This window comes from Parus major, chromosome 24 (genome assembly GCF_001522545.3).
Source record: "Parus major isolate Abel chromosome 24, Parus_major1.1, whole genome shotgun sequence".
In the NCBI taxonomy this organism is placed as follows: domain Eukaryota; kingdom Metazoa; phylum Chordata; class Aves; order Passeriformes; family Paridae; genus Parus; species Parus major.
The window spans coordinates 4928034-4946269 of record NC_031792.1 but is presented as its reverse complement, the minus strand read 5'-3'; the positions used below and the strand labels follow the sequence as shown (position 1 = coordinate 4946269).

The 18236-nt window shown below is 44.2% G+C and overlaps 1 protein-coding gene across 1 annotated transcript in view; it reads left to right on the top strand.

The window, feature by feature from the left end:
• Positions 1-10493: 10493 nt before the first annotated feature.
• The window catches only part of PKNOX2 (PBX/knotted 1 homeobox 2), a 50567-nt gene continuing 42824 nt past the window's right edge, over positions 10494-18236 (top strand). The window contains exon 1 of the mRNA XM_033519693.1: positions 10494-10587. The gene's annotated coding sequence lies outside the window, so the exon portion shown is untranslated. The remainder of the gene's footprint in view (positions 10588-18236) is intronic.

Below are 18236 nucleotides of genomic sequence, written 5' to 3'. Positions count from 1 at the left end.
CCCGCCCTACCTGCAAAAACCATATTTTCAGACATGTGGGAGAAACATCTTCCCCCAAATCCTCCTTTTAGCATCCTCCAAATGCAGATTCCCTGCCGGGACGGGGGTCCAGCCTCTCTCCCTGGCCCTGGCTGCTGCTGTTTCCCGTATTTATTTAAAATCCCAGCCCCAGGAGCGTGGCCAGCGCCGGCCGCTCCGATGGTGTTTGCACAAGCCCACTGGGGGCCAGCGAGGGATTGTGGGGCGATGGGAAAGCTGCTCTGCTTTCTCTTTTTCCCAAACTGCACCAACGAGCTTGCCTTTTGCTGGCTTTTTTTCCTGCTTTTCTTGCTTTTGTTTTGCTTTTCCTCCTCTTTTTCTTGGTTTTCTTTCCTTTTTCCTTTTTCATGCTTTTTTTTTATTTTATTTTTTTAATGTGGAAGCATGCAAACAGCCAGGCCTCCTCTCCCAGATAGGAATTTGAGGTGAAAAACCCCCTTTTTGGGCCCACAGCTTTGTTTTTTCCCCATTTTTTGGGGTTTGGGGAGATATTGCTGCCAAAGGAAAGCGTCACCTGGGTAAGTAAATTCCCGCGGTTGCTTCTACACCCGACAGAGTGTCCCACTAACATCCACAACTCCCCAAATCAGAGATTTTCTCAAAAAATGCAGCAGGATTGTGGCTTGATTCTCTAGAGAAATGAAATTCCGCAGCATCCCCCCTGTTTTGGGAGAAAAGAAAATGGAAATTGTTATTTGTGGCAACACCAGGGTGCCACGTTGTCTCTGTCACCTGAAGTTCTGCAGCTGGGATGGGGAGGAGTCCAAAGCATCAGCCTGAATTGTGTTTTAAGGAAACTTAACCCTTGTTACGGAGGTGTTTGGGCTGATTCAGCTCTTCCAAAGCTCCAAACACTTGGGATCATGTTGGAAAAACATCCAACAAACCCCCAGCACCCCATGGCAAACCCTCCCAAGCCTCAGCGCTCCTCTGATGCCGGGATAAAGTAATTTTATTGTTGTTGCCCACAAATCAGTTGCAGTAACTCTGTGTTTTTCTGGTACTGGGAGTGGATTCCCTCTTCCATTTTTCCTTTGGAAACTCAAGTTTAATGATTGGAATCGTGATGGGGAGTATTGATGTCCCCATCTCACTCATGATCCTTTGATTATCACTCAGCTTTCCCTAGCTGACCGATCCCTGTTCTTGTGAGCCCAAATTAACTCCTTATTAATGAGTAAAACATGATTTATTTTCATTTGAGTGTGGCTTTTCTCTATTTGGGCTGAGCAGTTTTGCTCAACACCAACTCCAAAAGTTGCATTAAACCCCTTTGAAGCTCTGGCTGCCACTGAACAGGGGATTCTCTGCCTGAGCATCATTAGCCTGATTATTATTATTATTTAATATTTCTTAACTGATTGCAGTGTATTTTGAGCAAATAAAATTAATCTCAGAAGTGGTTTTTTTTTAAAAAAAAGATACAGCAATGGATTTTGTATCTATTGGCCCCGGATAATCAACTCCTTGCCCTGACTCCAGGAATTATCCGTGGGGCAGATTCCAAGGCTGGATGGTGAGAGGTGATTCCACAAGCTGGGACTGATCCTTGTTTTTAATTTAAAAGTTACCTAGATTATTGAATTAGAAAATAATGTATTTTATTAAATTATAAAATTGATATTCAATTAGAAAATAATTTATATTTTAAATTAACCTCTGAATTTAAATTTTAAAATTTATAAATTTATTCCTGGCTTGGGGATGCATCCAGCTGCAGGAAAATATCTGTAAGGATGTTAAACCCTGGCAGAGGTCTTGAAATTCAGGTTTTCAGCTCCAAAACCTTCAAACCCACCAAAACACAGATGCAAAAACAGGGATTTAAGGATCAAAATTAGTGTAAGGTTTAATTCTGGTATTTTCAAACTCCAGAGTTTATGTTCCCATGGCAACCGGTATTTTTATCCTCTTGGTTCAGCGCTTGTGAGATGGATCTGTTGGGAAATATTTTCCCTCCTGGGATCCATGAAGATATTGGGGTTGGGTCAGAAGAAAAACAGAAATAAATCCCTAGCAGCCAATAAGAAGAATATGCAGGAATCTGGAGGTTGTCCCTCTCTCAACAAACCAGACAAAAACAATTTTGAGGATGCTTCAACCCAACAGTCAATGGTTCCTTGTGCCACTTTCCAAAATACACCAAAAAAACCCAAAACTTGTGCTGGAAAAATATCATTTTTCTTTCTCTGTATCGTTGTTAGATTCTCTGCTTTGGGATGAGCTTTAAGGGCTGAGTTGGAACTCCAGGAATTGAAAAAAGTGAGGGAAAATATCCCAAATTTTAAATGCAGTAACATTTTCTAGACCTGAAAGAGTATTTTTTCTTTAGAAAATTATTTATATTGAACTGCTTTTGCTCAGTCAAATCTCATAACCACTTATTACCTGACATTGTTCGCTGGCTTGGTGCGTGTTATAACAATTTCTCAAGCTTTTCAGATCTGTTATGCATTGTAATTTTATTTTTTTTCCTCACTGGAGATAAGCTATTTGGTAGAATTCCTCAAAAAACAGTAAAAATGGGAAAAAATTGACATCTTCTGACTTTTCTATAATTGGGCTTGTTGGTAGGAACCGATACCTGCGGATTGTGTTGGCAAGATGAGATGGAGTGGGAGAGAGAAATGCAGATTTTAATATGGGAAGGACCTTAAAACTGTAGGATTTTTCCCCTAAAACACCTAAATGAGGGGAATTGCAGTGAAAAAACAATTCCAGAAATTTAGTCAGGATCTAAATTGGGTCCTTTTCCCTTCATATTCAAATCCCAGATATTAATTAATTTTTTAAGATTATTTTTTTCCTGTGACCAGGGTGTTCCTAGCATCAACTGGCTCCAAACCATGGGCGAAAACACTGAATTAAGGAAAAATTACAGATTATTGTGCCGTATTTTTTCTCTTGCCTGACTCAAACAATGCTGTTGGCATAGAAACAGCCTTTTGTGGAAAGGTCACCTGTGAGGAGAGTGGTTGAGGTGTAATTCAAGGAGATTACAGGGGATTAGGCTACACTTATATATATATTTTTTATAGAGAGAGGGTGTATCCTACTGTCCATATATTCATAGACACCTGCATAGTTACATATATAGATATTTATATAAATATATTTTTAAAGGAAATGTGATAAAGGAGCAATATCCAGGAAGGTTTGCTAAATTAAAAAGTCGATGATAAATGAAGGTTGGGGGTTTTTTTTCCTATTTTTTTTCTCTATGTGGTTTTTTTTTTCCCCCATTTTTCCCCCTCTCCCTGCCACATGTGGTGGGGTGATATCAGAACCCAGTGCTGCTCCTCTGTGTTTTTCTCTTGGCTTTAATTAAACCTCAGGCAGAGCTGGAAAAATGTGGCGAGACGAGATAATTGCGCTTATTCCCCGCGCGGGGCTGTAGCCCGGGCTCAGGGAAAAAAGAGAAAAATAGAAATTTGGAGGAGATGTAAAGGTGATGGAGGGTGGCTGAGCTCTGCTGTCGAGGATGATGGAGCTGTGAGATTTGGAACAAGAAACTTGGCTGATAAAAACTACCAAAACTACCAGTTTTCATCCCATTTTCCAACGTATGTTTACACCCTGCCCCTGGAACCAGGAAAATGAGCAAAATTCTGTTTTGTTTTACTCTGACTGCCCTGCATTGCTTGTATTTTATTTGCTTTCTTTTTGTATTTGTTTTCCATTTGTTCTTTTGGTAACACATGGGCAAGACAGGAATTTCAAAGGTTAGATGACTGGATAATTGCATTTACATTGGATAAAACCCCCACACCCTGTGCACGTGTTCCCTGCAGCCAGCAGGAGTGGGGTAAAAACCTCCCAGTTCCATTTCCTCCCCAGTTCCCCCAAACTGGTGAGGGTAAGGTGTCATCAGTGCAAAATACGGGGAGAATCCCCCCAAAATTCACATCACCCCCAAAATTCACATCACCCCCAAAATTCACATCCCCCCAAAATTCACATCCCCCCAAAATTCTCCCTTTTTAGAGGAGAAAAAACATCAATTTTTGAGGCTATTTGCCCTACTATTAAGGAAAATTAAGGAAATGGTTCTGTGTGGTGGAAGGAGCTTCCTGCACCCTGGAAATAATTGGCAAAAAAAGAGGATTCTGAGAGGCTACAATATCAAAAATCTCTTTCTCTTCCCTTGCCATGGAGCTATAAAAGATCGTGGTAGCAAACATTTGGCTCAGATTGCTTTTTGGTGATTACAGCTTGTCAGAAAACATTGTTTGCATACTAGAGGAAATATTATATTTTAACTTTGTTTTCATTCCAAGAAGTCAAAATATTGATTTTTATACATATATATAGAGAGAGATATAGATATATTTTTTTTTTCTTTCCATGGTAAAATTCCAAAAGCGTTTTCTGTTTGGACACATGGAAGCAAAAAACTATCGGCACCGTCTGCAGACGTGAAATGTTTTGACATTTTAAAATGTTAGTTTCCAATTGACATTTCAGCATAAAATAGCATTAAAATGGCACCGAGTGAAGCTGTTGATTCAAACCAAAAATTAAATTTCATTGAGGCATTTCAAAACTGAATGTTTTTCTCCATTCTGAACTTGCACTTTGGGAAAAGGAGCATTTATTGCTGAAGAAAAAAAATGTTTCTCCCCGGTTTTTTGGTGTTAAATAATCCTGACCCACTTGGCTGTTGATGGTGGTCACCTCACTGGATCACCCGCAGCTGCCCACTTAGGTAGGGATGATACAGCAAAGAGGGGATTTTTCCATCTAAATGCAGTTTTGGATAAATCACCATGTATTCCTTAGCCAAAAAAAAAATAAAAAAAATCTCCAAATAATTCATATCAACTAAAAAAAAAAACCCAACAAACCCAAAACTTGCATTTATTCCCACGTTGGTTGATGGCCAACGGCACTGGAGGTGGGATTTGTCTATTCAGCAGGGAGCAGCTGTGTAGGAGATCAGCCAATAGTATCTCATCAGAGAGCTGAAAAGCTGCAGCAACCCTCAAAATCACTTTTTTTGTTTCTCTCAGTCCTTGCAGCTCCCATTTCATGGGGAATCAACGGGGGCAAACTTGGAGCACTGATGAGCCAGCCATGCCTGGTATGGCGAGTTTGATTGTGCGGCTCGTTGGCTTCAGGAGCTCCCAGTTTATTAATTAACTCGGTTTCTTGGTTGATTTATTTGTCTGCAGGTCATGATTTTGAGCAGGTTTTGGACATCTTGGAGGATCCTCTGGTGAAAGCAGACCCTGGGGAGGGGAAGGCAGGGAGGGATTTGCAAGGTGTGGTGATTTTGGTGTTTTCTCTGATTCTGATGGAAGCGTTGGAGGAAGGTGCTTTCCTTTCACTCCTCTGTCTTGGGAGTGGTGAGGAAGAGTCTTCTAGTGAGGGTTTTGGTTGGAAAAACAGCATTTCTGAGTGCCCTAAAGGTGGTGACCATCTGCAGCTGGAGAAGGTGTTACTCCTTCTCATGGTTCTTCTTTCATCACCCCAAAAAAGGAAAAACAAACCCCTCCTGTTTCAGGTTTTGGGTTCTCTGGTGGTGCCAGTCAGCATCTGGAATGGAAATCCTCATTTTTTTTCCCTGAGACGTTTTTACCCTCTGACATTTTCTCACAGACTGCTCCTCCTGGAATAGACCTCGCAGCCTCTTTCCACAAGTTAGAACTAAGAAATATTTAATAAAGAGGCGATTTAAGCGTTGGGAAAAATTCCATATGAAAAATTGCCACTTCCACTGGGTCACACAATGGTTCTTTAGAAAGATCTCAGGTTTGACCAGAATTGATGGCCAAGGCTACAACTGCAGAGTGCACTTTCCACCCAAATTGCCAAACGAGGTTCTAATTAGTCTCTGGAGATTTCTTGCAATATCTGAAATCACTTAATAGTAGCATTTGATTTTTATGGCAGTCTTTAGGCAGTTGGCTTGAGCCCTGCCTCTGCACAGTGTAGTCATCAATGCAGGGCTGGGTCTTCTCTCTGGCATCACCAGTTTACTCATTGCCATTGTAGTCATTAACTCAGGGCTGGGCCTTTGAAGGGTTAATTAATGTGTTACCTGCTGCTGTTGTAGTCATCAATACAGAGCTGGCTCTTCCCTGAAGGATCAATGTTCCTCGTTGATGTTGTTTAGTAACAGCTCAAAATGTGTCAGTAAAGGCTTCGTAGCCACGGTTTCTGGGGGAAGTGGAGCATCTAGTTTCAAATACTTTCCACAATTTGCCCTTTTCTTGCTTGGAGCTTGACTAAAAATGAGGAAATTCTCAAATTGCATTGGAAAGAAAGTAACAGAAAATGATGATCTGGGAATGTTTTAATGTTGGATTCTTGGGCATGAACTTTATGGCTTCCCTTGGTTTTCTTTCAGCATTAATCAACACAAATTAGCGTGTCAGTGGCGTGGGTTGGTACCACACCTGACACTCCACAGAGTAAATCCATGCTTGTTCTTCAACTGCCAGCTTTCATTTTGATGGGAAAAACCCCCAAAACCTGCATCTTTCCACGAGAAACATCTGATTTCCTGGAACTGCATTTTTCATGGAAGACCTCTGATTTTTTTTTGACGTGCACCGAGCACGGACATTGGCAGTAACACCTTGTACCAAAGGCTACTGATCACATGCAGCTCAAATCTATCACAGCCTTACTGCAGGCTATTAATACTTTATTAACTCCATTTCAACTCTTCCTTAAAGCTCCTGGTGTGACAAGTGTCTCTGAGTAGAAATTATTAAGAAAAGACGGTTTTTAATCGAATTATGGAGCGGTGCTGGGACACGTGTGCGATTCACACGGTGCCCTGCGCAGCCACATCTCTGCAAATATTCTGTGTGCATTTGCATGCAATATAAAACTGGATCTGGGGGGGATATGCTTCCAAACTATCACTGGAAAAGAAGTGCTTCTTAGGTGGTTGTTTCCTGCTGAGCCAACCCAAAGCCTGGGGTTTTGCATGAGCGACCAAAAGAGGACTGAATTTTGCAGAATTTGAATATTTGGAGCAAATCGTTTTAGATTAATTCTGGTAAAGGGAATGCCCTGAGTTTTAGAGATCTATTCCCATCCCAGGAAAAGAAGAGTTTTTTGGCCTGTTCCTATCTGTGAGGAAACTCAAAGTTTGAGGATGGTGAAAAATTCTGCACCACTGGAAGATTTGTGCCTCAGAGATGGGAACTTACATTTGCTCTTATTGCTGCTCCCCTCATTTAATCTCAAGCTCTCCCTTTCTGCCCAAACACAGAAAAATACTTTTAAAATTCATTTTCTGCTCCTCTTTTCCCTTTGCTGTGATGGTTTTTTTTGTCTCTCGTTGGTCCCGGCGTATGGAGAGTCGAGCCGGGACATTAATATTGATGCCGACCTCGGTTATTAGGAGCTGCATTTCCGAGTGTGCCAGCAGCATATAAATACCATTACTGGGTAATTAGTGAGCCTCAAGCTGGGGTTGGATTGAGCAGGACTCAGTGTCCTACTTTTGGGATTGGGTTTTGGGTTTTTTTTGTATTGGGCTGTTGGGGTTTTGCCCCAGGAAGGAGCCAGAGAAATGGAAATCCCAGCTCAGGAGCACCTGGTTGCTCAATGGAAGAGAAAGAATCAAAACAGAGAGGGATAGATGGAAGAAAAAATATCTGCCAAGGCTTTTCCTTTTTTTAAAACCTCCTGTATTTGAAATACAAAACAATAATTTCTGAGTTTCCTATGAATTTTCCCTTTTTTATTTTTTTTTTTTTGTTTTTTTACTTGTTGCTATCCTTTCTTGCTAATCTTTCTTTCTTTATTGGTTTGAAATTTCTCTTCCCATGCCCCACTTTAATTTTACTCCTCTGGTGCTATAAAAGTTTGGAAAAGCTTCAGTGTTGCCAAAGGGCAAATGCAACCAGGATTCTCTGGTTGGATGCACCTGAAAAATGGATACTCCTTGCATTCCTCACTGTCCAGCCCTTTCTGGATACAGAAAACCCTTTTATTTTATTGTGTCCCCCATTCACTTCTCCCCAGTAAATACAAGAAGGGTTTTTCCATCCAGATGTAGATGGGGAGACATCCCCAGGCTCACGAGATCCTTCCCTTTACCCCATAGTGAGGCTTTGATTGAAACACCCTGTGAATAATTTAGGGGTGTTTTGCATCTTTTATACCTCTGAACTTCCACTAAAAGGGGTTTTGAGTTGCTGCTGGCGAAATATCGTCTGAAGGTGAACAACCCCTCAATTTTGCATGAGCTAAAAGGGCTGTGAATGGGGAGTTGGGCTTTGCCTCTGAAGTCAGGTAGGTTTAATATATGAATTTCATGAATTAACAGGGAGGAAAGCAGCGGCTCCCTGCTTTGGGGGGCAAATCACTGCAGCTCACTGAGCCTCGGGGGATCACTGCAGGTTTTGGCATCACCTCACTGCACTCAGGCTTGCAACCCTAACCTCCTGCCCCATGGTACTGTCCCCCCTTTCTTTTTTAATTGCAGCTGAGTTGCCGGCTTTCCCTCTGCATGGAGATGTTTTGGGTGAAACCATCCCATTTTCAGCCCTCCTCACTGGCTGAGGTGTTTAATAGCTTTGCTAGGAGGAGGCTCAGCCTCGTTAGTGGCTCACCAGTGGGGTCCTGCCTGTGTCCCCCTGCTTTTGGGGGCTCACTGAGCACTTCAATGGCACTGAACTGAAAGAGAGGAAGTTCAGATATCAGAAAAAACCTGTTCCCTCTGAGGGTGGGCAGGCCCTGGCACAGAGGAGCTGTGGCTGCCCCTGGATCCCTGGAAGTGTCCAAGGCCAGGCTGGATGAGGTTTGGATCAGCCTGGGATCGTGGAAGGAGTCTTTTCCAATTGCAGTGAATTGAAAGAATCTTTAAGATCCCTTCCAGCCCAAACCCTTCTGGGATTCTCTGATTCTCTGACTTCTCTTTTCAGGGCTGACTGCCTCCCAGGGCTGCCTGAGCATCAACATGTGGGCTTGACAGAGTGCCTGTGTCAAGCCACTGGAAAAGATTTTAAATTCCCAAATAATTTCTTTTCCGCAAAACAAATGAATCTTTAGAAGGGCCTTTCCTCACAGTTGCTAAACCATTTAATTTATCTGAGTCATTTACAATTTGTGATGGGCCTGTTAATAGCCTGATGTGGGTATCAACATCACTTAGATGTGGGGGTCGTTTTCTTTCTTCTTTTCCTTTTTTTTTTTCTTTTTTTTTTTTTTTTTGCCTTTTGGGTTTTAATTTCTTGCTGGATTTGCCCCCAGAGGCACAAAGCTGTGTTTGGAAAACGTCAGCTCTGTCTCCCCAGCCCCTTTGTCATGCCGGTGCAGCTCGGGCTGAAAGCGCAAACCGCAGCCCACCCATGGGGACGTGCTGCCCTGCTACTACTTAACTGCTTCAAAGTACCTGTCTGTGATATGAAACATGCCATAAAACCAATATATTCCAGATGTCCCAGCAAATTCCCCTCAGCTCCGCAGTCCACCTGAAGGCAGTCCACACAGCGAGGTTCCCTGGTCCCTGCTGCCTCGCTCACCTCCAGAAGGAGCCGTGGTGGCTCATTTGGGCTTGCAGTTTGGGATGTGGCCATTGCTGGGCCAGGGTGATGACCCCAGGTTCTGCTCCGTGCAGTGTGGGGTGAAGACTTCAGCCACTGATGTCCCAGGGGGTGATTTCCTTCTGTGGGACTGGGGGAGATGGGGTTTGCATCCTTAGGTTTGGGGGGGTCTTTGTTCTGGAGGGGATTTCTCTCTCCATTTTTGGTCGGGGGATCTCCATCCTTGGAGTCTGCAGAATCTCTGTCCAATCTCTGTCCTCAGGGTTGTGAGGGTCCTTGGGTTTTGAGGCTCTACATTGTCAGGGTTGGTGGATCCCTGTACTCGGGGTTAGGAGCTTTATCCTCAAAGTTTGTGAGTCTCCATCCTTGGGTTTTGGAGATCTTCATCTGCAGGGTTGGGAGATCGCCTTCCTTGTGGTTGGGGAAATTCCCAACCTTGGGGTTAGGTGGATTCTTCCTTGTGTTTTGTGCAGCTCCATCCCTGAGGCTTGAGCATCTTCACCTTCAGAGCTGGGAGTGTATGTCCATTTTTGGGATATGGGGATCTTCCTTGGGTTTGGAGGAAAATCTTCATCCTTGAGGCTGGAGGAAAATCTTCATCCTTGGGGCTGGCAGAAACATCTGGGGCTGGCAGACCTCCGTCCTGGAAGGTTCTCCACCTTCAGGTTTGGGTTTGGACACCCGTGTCTGTCCATGGAGGGAGGACCTCTGTCCTCCACCCTGGATGAAGCCACAACCCACAACCTCCTCCTCACCACAAGGCCCTCGTTGCTCAGGGACTGCCCTTGGACAGCTGCAGATTTTGGATGATGGGCACCTCTGTGAGCAGAGCAGCTTCCCAACCTTCCCGCCAGCTCAGCAAATATGACCTTAATTGATTTAAAAGCTTCAGAGAGAACACGTTGGGGGGGTGTGTTTGCTGTTGAATTGGGCATTTCCAGGAGACACAGCCAATAATTCCCTTGGTGTGCTCTGTGTAGGTCCTGGCTGGCTGGGAGCACCATGGAAAAGCTGGAATAACAACCATGTAGAAGGCAATGAAGTAGGTACAAAAGCTAAAATTACTATTCATCGCTAATACGTTGCATGGCACTAATTAATTTTTAAACAGCCTCGCTGGGGACCTCATTGCTAAAACATGATGTTTTCTTCTCCGGAACTAGAACTGTTAACTCCAAACAAAGCAGAAGAAAGTCAGGAAGGATGAGGAACCACAGGTCCATTAGGCTGCATCTGAGTTGCCTCCTCTGATGGCCAGATCTGGTGGCCACTGTGCCTGGGGGGATGCTCTGTTAAACCCCTCTGGAGGGATTTTTTTGGGCTGGGGAGTCAAATCCAGATTCCCAGGAGTGCAGAAATCTTGTCTGAGCTGCAAGCATGCTGGAAGGAAAGGAAAAATATTTTTGATTCTGCTCTCACCTGTCTCACTTTACCCAAGTGTGGCTTTCCCTGAATATTTTTAACTCTGTTTTATTACTGGTCTCACAAGCCTCAAACTGGGGGATTGCTGTCAGTGCACTCACTGACATGAAAGTTATTTAATTCAGTCTTTGTGAGTGTTGAGAAGAGACTTTCCTCAACCTTTTCATTGCTGTTGACATCTAGATCAACACCCAAATTTATTTATTTGACATTTCCCATTTCCAATTAATCTGTGAAGTATTCCCCTTAAAATGGTCTGAGCTGGTAATGCTTTATCTTCCATTTAATGTTTAATTATTCTTTAATTATTTGGGCACTTTTCTCATCACCACTTTTGAGTCCACCTATTAATTCCTTTTAAGTTTCATCATCTCCAAAAGAAGGGAAATTCAGCAAGCTTTTGCTGAGTTTATTTTGAAAAATCTATCAAGTTCAGTAGTTCTACTTACACTTCTTTATTGTAAAATTAGGAAATATGATGGCTTGGGGGTGAATCTTTTTTCACGTTCTCTGGGTCTGATGGTACCAGGATCCAGCCTGAGCCAGGCTGTGTGGAAAATGACAATTACACCATTGAAATAGTGAGTTTTTTGCAGTTGGAGGGAGCTTTTGCTGTGTGCCAGTAGCAGCCCTGGGGTCACGGAGGGCTGGGGGAGCTCACGGCCCCCCCAGACACGGCGATTTCTGTTTCCATATGGAAAAGGGATGTGGCATCTGGTTTCACTCCCAGCAGCTGGCAGCTTGAAGCCTGTGTTTTTGCATGGTGTGGAGTAAAGAGAAAATAAAGTGTCGAATTGTTTGGCATTATCAAGGATTTCTGCTCCCCAGGACTCCTGCATAAAGAGATGGAAATTTTAGCTGCTGGAGCCAAGAAACACACAGAAGTATATGAATTTATTACATTTTATCTCATTCCCTCGCAAACAGCGCTGGAAATGTCAAAAGATCATCTATTGTTTCATCGTTTAGAAAGAATTTTTGTTTTCTAGTTGTAATTTCCTTGATGCCTGGCTGTGGGGAAGGAAGAGAAATTGGAGCAGGAGCTGGCAGGGCTGCAGCAGGTTGAACATGCAGGTTTGTCTGGCCATGGAGCTACATGCATTTAAATTTCTCACATCCCAGGTTTTTAATTTAACAAATGTAATTAAGGCTGGGGTAGGTACTCGGATTATTCATTTACTCCAGATGGAAAAAAAATTAAATTGAATGCAAATTCCATAATCAGACACGAAGTTGAGGATGTCGGACGTGATGGGGAAGTGTCAGCACATTAATCGGACCGCTTTCCCTAAACAGCACCCAAATCTAAGAGCCAGGGATTATTTGAATAATTGAGGTGGCATTTGATAAGATATCTGATTGCTGATATCTCCTTAAGACGGAGCCCTAATTGTAATTCTCCATCAAGAAGGATTAATCTGCGCAACAGAATGCACTGGGAATAGTGTGGTGTCAGACTCCCTCCCCTGAGTTTTGGTATTTTATCAAGGGCTGCCATGCCCAGGGAAGGTGCCAAAGTGATTTATCGCTTCTCCTGTTGCTTTATCCATGTGCCAGGAGGTCGTCAGGTAGCACAGTTTGGCACTGGGGATCTGAGCATCCGAGGCTGCCTGAGCCCCACGGCCCCAGCGTTGGGGCTGTGTTTTGGAGGTGCCTCCCATGGCTGGAGAAGGATGCGTCATTGCATCTTAATGTCCCTTCTTCGTGTCTTCAGGGCACAGCTGGACCTTTTTTTCTCTGGGAAAAGGAGACAAAATGGAGATAAACTGTCCCATCTTCAGCAGAAGACCGTGTTGGAGGGCCATGACGCCATCCATGACCCCACTCTTCTGATAGGACCCAATCCTGATGCTCTTGGAAAACATTTGGGAGTTGGGAGTTTGATGGACACTGACTCCCAACTCACTCTTGGCTGGGGTGGAGTTTAGGAATAGTCCCCCCTGTTCAGTGCTTCTACTGAGACTCTGCAAACCACTGTGCTGCTCACTGGATCCCCTGTCCCCTCCCCTTCTCCTCCTGGAGAAGAGAATTAGAGACATGGAAGGCAAAGATCATCATCAAAACGAGGGGTTGAGATAAGAACAATTTACTGGAAAATGGAATGAGAAAACAAATGGTAACAGCAACAATATTAATAACAAAAGGGTACAAAAAAGAGTGATTCACATACAAAACTGCTCACCTTTAAGCCAGAGCTGCTCTGGCTGGGAAGAGAGTCCCTTTCCTGCCCTTCCCCCCAAAAATGATGTGAAGTGGTATAGAATAACCAGGTCCTGGCCATGCCCCCTCCCAGCCTCTGCAGAAATTAACCCTCTCCTGGCTGCAGCCAGGACAGGTAGCAAGAGGAATTTCCACTCAGTCTGGCGACAAACACTTGGCCAAAATCATAGAAATCTTTCCTTGTGGAGTCTGTTTTGCTGCCAGCACCATTGGCTTCTCTTAAAAACAGGAATGGAAGGGTGGGGAGGGAGGGATGGACTTTCCTCCTTGAATCCCACCCCCTGAGTGAGACTAGAAAGGATTTAAATTGCTGAAATGGCAATTAAAATAAAATTGATATATTCATGTTGAAGATCCACTATTGTAAACAAATAATCATCATGGTCTTTCCTTCTCCCTTCCTCTATCTAGCAGCAAAAGAAAAAAAGGAAAGGGAAAAAGATGAAAGTGGGAAAAGGGATAAAGCTTGACAGAGTTTGCTGGTGGGTTTTTTTGGTCTTTTTGAGAGCTTGAATATTTTGAAACCAACTGTAAATGGAAATTCTTCCTTGTGAGGGTGGTGAGGCCCTGGTACAGGCTGGTTGGACAGGGATTTAGAACAAAGTGGGATAGTGGAAGGTGTCCCTGCCTGGGGTAGGGAGCTGGAACAAGGTGAGTTTTAGGGTCTCTTCCAAGCCAAACCATTGTGGGATTCCCTGATTCTATGTAATAAAAACAAAAAGGGTGTTGGGAAGAAAATAATCCTTAACTCTTCTGCAGTCAGTGCTTTGCCCAGCAGTGATGAGCTTGTGTTTGATTTTTCCTGCCTTTAAAGCAAATCGAAATGCAGAGATTTTTAATTTTTTCTCTTTGTCCTACAATCCCACCTCCTCCTGTGGCCATGTGCCAATGGCCACTCCTGATAGATTGGGGGAAATAAGTGATTTTAGCCAGGCTCTGGACAGTGCATTCACAACCAGAAAAGCGTTATATCCCCTCCAAAAAACCCAAACCCCATCAAAAAAAACCACTAATCCCCCCAACCAAACAAAAAAAATCCCAATTTAAATCACTTGAGATAAGTTGGATGTTATCTTAAGGTTGCAAATCGCTTGTTTGCTTCTCCAGCTGGAGCTGTTAATTCAGAACAATTAACACACCGTTTAAAACCCAGACAAAGCATATGGAGGCAGTCCTTGGGAAAAGAGTGCTTGGGATGGAGTTCCTCGATGTAAAATCAAAGGATAACTCCAGTTTGTCTTTTCCCTTAAATCCTGGCAGGTGGTGTGGGAAATGACACAAATACCAGAGAGTTTAGTCGCCCAAAACCCCTGCTGGATGTTAGGTTGGTGCTCAGAGCAAGAGCCAGCTGGATCTCTGGACCCAAAAAGAAATCAAGTGTTGACATTCATTGTTAGGATGAATTTACCACTGAGAGTGGCTTCAGCCTCCTGCTGATCCTTCAAATATTTCTTCTTGATGAAGAAATAATGAATCCTAGAGTGAATCCTAAAATAATGCCTGAATTTTTTTGCTGGCCCCTTGGCAATGCCACGAAACTCATCCCTGGCTCCATCCTTTTGGCCTTTTGCAGCATCATTTTGGGCAGCTGGCATTTATTTTCTCAGGTTTATTTTGATTTTTGATGCAGGTGGAGAACAAAAGCCTAAATCTGGAAAGAAACCCCAAAAAACAGCAGTTCCACCTTCTTAAAATACTGAAGTGAGCTCAACCTGCTTAAAATATCTCTGGGTCAAGGAGCAAGGAGGTGAGCTCATTGCTTTTCCGCAAGGACATAAAGCACTGTTAGATTTTTATGGGATGCTGTAGGAAATACTGCAGCAGTTGTTGCATTTTTTGCAGCCCAGTGGTGGCTTGTGGGATGATCCATCTTTCCTTCCACCATGTGTCCATGTGTCTTTTCACCATGTGTGTTCATCCATGCATCTGTGCATCCTTGGCATCCCTGAATCCACGCATCCGTCCATCCCTCATTTTTGGTCTTGCACATCTGACCAGAACTGCACACAAATTTCATTGAGTGCACCCAAGGATCTTATATTTATTTTTTTTTTTCACTTGAAAAAAATCCCACAAATCCAAATGTTTTCCTCAGAAACTTTACAGGAGTTGGCGTGGCTGAAGGTGCAGCAGCTTTCAGCATCCCTGACAAATGATGGGCAAAGGAGCTTTTCCATCTCAAAGTTGGCACTAAGATTTTGGGGTTGGGGACCCCTGTAACGTGAGCCCCCCAAAACCTTCATCCCCCAGAGCTGTGAAAGCCAAGCAGGTCATCTTTAAGAGCTTTTTCTGCAAACCCTTTCCTGTTACTCCCCCATCGGAGGATGGATGTAGGCAGCATCGGCAAATCTGAATAACTAATCAGAGTCCTCATTAACCCCCCACTGAGATGCTCAAACATTCACTTTGCTGTTTGTGAAGCAGGGAAAGGAAAGAAGAAAAAAAAAAGGAAAAAGGGGAAAAAAACCTCACAAACCACCCTGCATTAAAATTGATGTGTTATTAATCCCACTGTTCCAGACCTCATGGGTACCGAATTTTCCTCCGTCTCGCCCGAGGCCGAACAGTGTGGTGCTGCTTCTGCAGGGCACTTTGCCTTTCCATTATTTATCAGCACAGTGGAGAGAGGCTGCTTTTGTTCCCTGGGTCCAGATGTGTTCACATGCACAACTCTGGGGTGGGGATGTCCAATATTTCTCCACATGCCCCGTTTGGATGAATGTGAGTCCCCACAGCAGGGCTCTGCCAACAGACCTGTCTCTCTCCCAGCCGTGTTTTTCCTCAAAGTAGCTTTGCTTTTGCAGAAATACAAAAATATTTGGGTGGATGGGCATGTCTTGAATCTTTCTCTGAGAAAGGGTGGGGTTTGTGCATTGCCAGTTTAACTTCTGAAATGAAAACACCATATTTATTCTTCTTTTCCCCTTGGAGCATCCCCAGCCCGTATCCACAGGCTTGAGGTGCTACAGAAGTTGCACTGTAGGAGGAAAAGCCCAACACACCAAAGGTTCTTATCACAAAAGTCCTCCTGGCAGATGGCAGCAGGTGTTTGTATTTGGAGAGTCACAATCATCCCTTGGAGCTCCTTAAAGGGTTAACTGAAACTTGAGATTTGATTTCTGCATTTTTACTGTTTTTCACAGGTGCAGGGTTCCTTTGCTTGTCTCCATGGGTGTGGAGTTTGGGGCCAGCAGAACTTGCTGCTGGGGATAGTTTGTGGTATAAAAAGAATTCAAAAAACCCCAGCATTGGTGGGGATTTCACCATTTAAGGTTTCCCTCTAAGTCAGAGGAGCTGGCATTATTAAAACATGATAGTCACAATTAAATGGCATTGACATGATGAGGTTGGAAGCACCGTGTCCTGCTCACATTGAAAAGGAACAAAGTCACATGCCTGCAAAAGCCTTCTTTAAAATCCTACACTTTGCAAAAATCCTGAATTTTGTTTTGCTGAATGCCAGCTTTATTAGCATTCCCTTCCACTTCATTAAAACTTGTTCAAGGGATGCCCTTGGCTTTTTGCAGCCGGGCTGGAGGCTGCTGTCCCAGGATAACTGAGCTCCCATCTCTGCTCCTGGATGCTGTTCAGGTCAGCCAGATGAGGATTTGGAGCATCTGTGGGGATTGATGACTTGTCAGAAATGGTGTCTCATTCATGACCTGGGGCAGCTGCTGGATACAACCATGGGACAGCCTGGATCTTCTGCCTTGCATTGCCTGTGGTGGAGCATCTTGAAGGAGGCATCTCCTCCACTCCCTTTCGCATCGGGAGGACTTCAAAGGCCTTTGCTAAACTTCAAAGGATGCCTTTTGAAGTTGCTAAAAGTGCTCAAAAAGACTCCTCTCTCTCTCTCTCTCTCTGCAAGGGTGTTCAGGGAGGTGTCCCTGGTGGGGTTGGCTCCTTGAGTTCCTCGTGATGGGGACAAAAACGGCTCCGTTTCTGCTAAAGTTGCACAGTGTTTGTGTCCTAAATGTGTGCAGCACCCAAGACCTCAGGTCTGACCCCCTCCAAGGATGGAAATCAGCCTGACAGAGCCTCATTTCTGCTCCTTTTCCTCCAGCCCTCACACTTTGTTCACACAGCAAGCCCAGATGACAAAAGTTCTTCCTGTGGGATAGAAAGAATTCTTTATATGGATGAAGGGCTGGTGCAGAACATGAGCTTTTCCATCACCATGTCAGGACAAATCCAATGAAAACCAAGTCTGGGTTTGCTCTATGTGTTTGGCATGCTCCTCCAAGGCATCAGCATTGCTTCTTTACCATAAATAACCTTAATATTTCACTTGCTGTTGAAGTACTTCCTCTGTGGGGGAAGAGTTTTGGACTCAGGCCCTTCTGAGCAGATCTCTGCATCTCTCAGCAGGACATTCACCTGCCTGAGAAGTCAAGAGGCACCTTGATCTTTTGTCTCACCAAATTTTCTGTGTTTGGAGGTTTCTGGCGTGTTTTGCTCTGAAATGACCCCGTTGTTTCCATGTTTGTTCTTGGGCAACGACCTTAGGCCAGAAATGGCCCTTCCCCACACTCTGGACCCGTGTTCCTGGCTGAGATGATAGATGCCTGCTGTGAAGGCACAAAACCTCTCGTGTTGATACAGCCAGGGGTTTGGGGTGGAATTAAAACCAGGGGGAAAAGTTCTCATGGATCTCCTCTCTGGCCACAGCACACCAGACATGGCTCTGCTGGAGATGTAAAGCAGAGCTGCACCCCTGGGGTGGGTTTGGGGTGTCTGAGGAGCTCTCTGGAGTGCTGGTAGGTATCTCAGAAGTGTTTTGGACATGTGAGGAGCTCTCTGGAGGAGCTGTGAGTGTTGCTGGGTATCTCAGGAGTGTTTTGGGTGTCTGGAGGTGCTGTGAGTGCTGGTAGGTATCTGAGGTGTGTTTTGGATGTCTGAGGAGCTCTCTGGAGTGTTGGTAGGTATCTCAGGAGTGTTTTGGACATGTGAGAAACTCTCTGGAGGAGCTGTGAGTGTTGCTGGGTATCTCAGGTGTGTTTTGGGGGTCTGAGGAGCTCTCTGGAGGAGCTGTGAGTGTTGCTGGGTATC